The sequence below is a fragment of the Pinus tabuliformis genome, chromosome 1_2 (assembly GCF_031772625.1).
Source record: "Pinus tabuliformis cultivar Carrire ecotype Pingquan chromosome 1_2, CPIR1, whole genome shotgun sequence".
Classification (NCBI taxonomy): domain Eukaryota; kingdom Viridiplantae; phylum Streptophyta; class Pinopsida; order Pinales; family Pinaceae; genus Pinus; species Pinus tabuliformis.
In genome coordinates, this window is record NC_142298.1 from 687,546,101 (window position 1) to 687,550,679 (window position 4,579).

The following is a 4,579-nucleotide window of genomic DNA, read 5'->3' on the forward strand; positions in this document are numbered from 1 at the left end:
CTAGTCCTTTCAGGTTTGTTGTTAATATCTAGGTTATATATTGAAACCCTAGATTTTTAGGGTTTGGTTATTTAGGGTTCATGAACAAAACCTTTATAGTAAGATCCTAGGAATGAATCCCTAGGTGTATGTTTGTATGTTTGATCGAAACCGTGCCTGGTGAAAATTGTTGTATATCTAACTTCAATGTATTGATGTTTGTGTCTTGGGTTTACCTAATTGATATTAATGTGAAATGCTAGTGCATCCTAGATATGTATATGTGATTATTCTAACTTAATATTTTAGTTTGTGAAATCTAGGGTTTGTAACAAAATCCTAGTAATGATTGATATTCTAGATAAGATGATGTTGTTTTCATGATGATTTAGCTTTTATGATAAAATATAGGGTTTTCAACAAAACTTAGTAGAAGTTTGACATGTAAAAGAATATTGTTGAAACCTTAGATGTAGAGTAGGATTGTTATTTGATTAAATTGTTGATATCTAAGACTTTGTGTCTCGAAGATGGAGTATAGGGTTTATGACAAAACCCTAGCAATAAGTTGAAGTCTAGTATATAAAAAGACGTGTCTCTTGCTGATTATGAACCTAACTACGTTTAGGTATTTTATGTCTAAAGTTTGAATGCTTCCGTTGTAATGAAAAAATAAACATATTATAGTTGTCTTCATGTTTCTGTATATTTGGTGTTACTTCTTGTTGAAGATTTGCAGGCACATACTCTCCAAGATATCCATAAGTTGAAGATGATAATGATGAGCATGCTGAAGGAAGCTATAACAATAATGATGATCAAGATGACCTTGATGCCATAAGAAATAAAGAATGAAGTTTCTCCAATGTTATGAAGTTGTTGATCTCCCTAAGTTGAGAGGGAGCCTAGATAGAAGGAAGGATATATCTCTCTAGTTGAGAGGGAAGGCATATCATGACAATCATAATGAGTACCTTTAAGTAAGAATGAAACTAAATGAATGAAAGTAATACAAGATGAATGTTTGTAATTCATGAAGTTATAAACAAAAGGCTTGAGAAGAATTGAAACTGTATTTGGTGTTGCTAAAGAAATGGAAAAAGGAAAAGCTTCCTATAAGATTGAATATGTTATAAGCAACATCTGAATAATTGAGGACCCCGAAGGTTTGTATTTAGTTGTATATAAACATTTGAAATATTATTACTGATTGGGGTTGTGACTGTGCAAGATATCTCCGTAAAAAGATTGAATGATTGAAGCATGATTGGATTGGTGGATATATTTGATTTAGTTGATTAGGTGAGATGAAGCATCTTATGGCCAGATGCTTGGGAGGACATCTGGATGACCTGTGCTGATGTCGAGATCCTGATGTAGGGAGGGGGTCATTGGGAGATTTGACCTTGGATACGCCCCTCGATCCTTGGGTTGGTGGTAGATATTAAAAGATCGATGGTACCTATAGTGGCTAAAGCTTCAGTCCACCTTAGCTACACATGATTAGAGTACCCTGGTCAGGTATCTAATTTGTAGCATGGTGTGTGTTGTGGATTTTCATAGAGCATATCATTTTGAGATCTTCTATGTACCGCTGTATATATATATAATTATGAATACCTCCCTAGTTAAGATGGAGTGTTGAAGAATGTAACTAGTACCGGTCTTCATAATTGTATTTGAGTCATAGTGTAATGTATTTATCAAAAGAAATAAAAATAAATTTTATTATTAAAGAAACTGACGTATTAAAGAATGGTTTTCATGCTTGGGTGAATGTTATTAGGTCAAAGCCTCCATTGTAAGATTCTAGGGTTTATGTCAAGTGTCATTGCCCATGTCATAATGTAAAAGACCCTTCTTGGGCTTCATTTGTCACACACACACACACACACACACACACACACACACACACACACACATATATATGTAAAATAGGTCAATTAGGCCTCTTCCACCAAGTCGGCCTCAAACTGGACAAGTCAGCCCCTAACTGAGGGGAAAAATATCCTATATAATGGCAATAACTCAACCTCATTTGGAGCACTCACTCTCTAAGTTCGATCTATAGTTGTTGGGGGTAGTAAAATTGCAAAAGTCGAGGAAGAAGGTGGAAAGGTATAGATAAGGAGAAGGAGGTATCTATCAAGCACAAGAGGTCGAAATTCTCTCTTTCTCTTACACACGTGTGAAGCTGTTGAGCTGCTCGAAGGGCCGAAGTTGCAAAAATATAGCTGGGCTGAAATTCTGGATTTGGTGGGGGCCAAAATTCTGGGTTGTTGGCGGGATGAAGCTACTCGACTAGTAGAGACTAATGAAATTTGTTGAATAGTTTTGGAAGGCTAACTTGATGTAGGGGGAAGGTATTTTGGTCTAGGATCTTGGACTATCTCAACTTGATTTTTCGAGTGGAAGAGTTTGATTGGGTTTTCCCCTATAAAGGGGTTTTAGCCCTGGCAGAGTGCCTACATTTGGCGTCTTGATCTTTGTGTTTTTCTTTTTGATAATTGCTTGATGAAACAAAGATAAAAGAAGAACACAAGAAAGTTAATAAGAACACAAAGATATCACAAGTAATTATTAACATAAGAAAATATTTCCACCTTTCTGATTTTCTAACAAGTTATTCATTATTTGTTTCAAAAAAATAAATACAAAAATAAATGGTAGCTTAATTCATATTTTGGTATTTATTTTTTGTAACTTTTCCTATTTTAGGGTGATAGTATCACCCTCCTACTATGTTACTAATAATTTATTATAACATAGTAACAAGTGCATTGGGGAAATGAAGTGGTAGAATGCATGTAATTATACTAGGGCATATCTAATAATGTTTGTTGATTCAAAAAGTTCATGGCACATATTGTGATAGACATGATAGCTAATATTATTGTGTTTGTAATTGTATGTGAAGGGGTGACTGAAGATATTGATAATGTAGTTACTTTCAATAGACAACCTTGTGTGAAGGACAAAGACAAGAGGATGCTTGTTGAAAAGCCAATGAAGGGATCATGTGAGATCCCAAGAAGTATTAACTAACCATAAGAATATTGACAACAAATATGCATGTATAAAATTGGTCATGCCAAAATAGTAGGCGACTTGAAAGGAATTAGGTAAGAATTCCTTCAAGTATATTTGGTATCTTTATTGATAGGAACATGATTGAATTCATGTATGATGTTGATACTTGGGTAGGGCATGGTTAAGGCAATAAGTTTCCAATAGATTACAATTGTAAAATAATCATACTGCATCCATAAATTGACCTAATATCATGATTGACAACAAATAAATGATATAAATTATATATATGCATTACGGGAATGCCTGGTTAGGTGGTATACATGTTGGATGCATTGAGTGGAGAGCTGTAAAGGGTTAGAAGTATTGACTAGAAGGTGGAATGAATGAGTCGAAAACAAATTGTTTCATTTACCCACCCACCAATCCTTACCATCCTTCTCCAGTCCCTTACTTGTTTGGTTGGTCCATTCCATTTAAGCATCTCCCTCACTTTTCTTAAGTCTGGGAACCACACTCTAGCTACGAGTAAAAAATATGATGAATGTGTGAGCATTATCCCAACCCGTTTTCATTTAAGTACACATTAAACAATGGATCAAACGTAAAAACGTCAAATCAAGGTACCCCAACCCCATTCAAATATTTCCCAGATCTAGTAAAACCCTTAAATCATTATCAATCAATAGAGGTTGTAATAAGAGAGGAATAGGACATTATTACAAATAAAATATTATTCACCTTGGTGAGTTGGGATTAACAACTATAGTGGGATTTCATAGTCAAACACAAAAAAATGAGTGAAGATGGATGAAAACAGAGCCAAGCTGTGTGCGAAACCACATCGATGATGGATATTGAAAGGTTAAAATGTCACACAAGTGTCCAATGATCTCCTTGCTTGAATTACGTCCTGGACTGCAAACTTCTTTTCAATGTTGAAGAACACCCATAATAAGGATATGATTCTCAAGGGACTACGTGGCAGAGAAGGGGTATGTGCCTAATGTTGTGTTGAGCTAAGGAATAAGGTGTTTAGAGGGTTAATAAAGTGTTCAAGAGATGGTAGGATGATGTGTCAAGGTGTTGGATTGACCTTCCAAATTCACCATGGTGGAACACATGACATAGAGATGTGGTATTCTGAGAATCAATTAAAGTGTGGATTATGTGCATGTGCCCATGAGTATTAGCACATTAGTTATTCACTGAACTTGATTGCATTGTGTAATTACAAGTATGCTAGTAATGCACACAAAATGAATGATCATTTCATTATGTATTTTGTGGAAGACAATGGAAAGAGATAAATTGTTAATGTGTGGAAATTTTGAGGTTTGGTACAAACCTTTGGAAGTGTTGTGTTAAAAATATTATGTGTGTAAATGCTAACCTTTTTTTTGGTTGGTTGAAAAATTATATGTATTAAAAGTAAATTGGTCTTGGATATGGTAGGAATGTAATCCACAAGGAAGAGTGACAACTACTACAACAAAGGGTAAATGTTATGGGGAGGAACCCCATATTTTGGAAATTTGATTTCCTATACAAAACAAATTTGGAAGTGGAA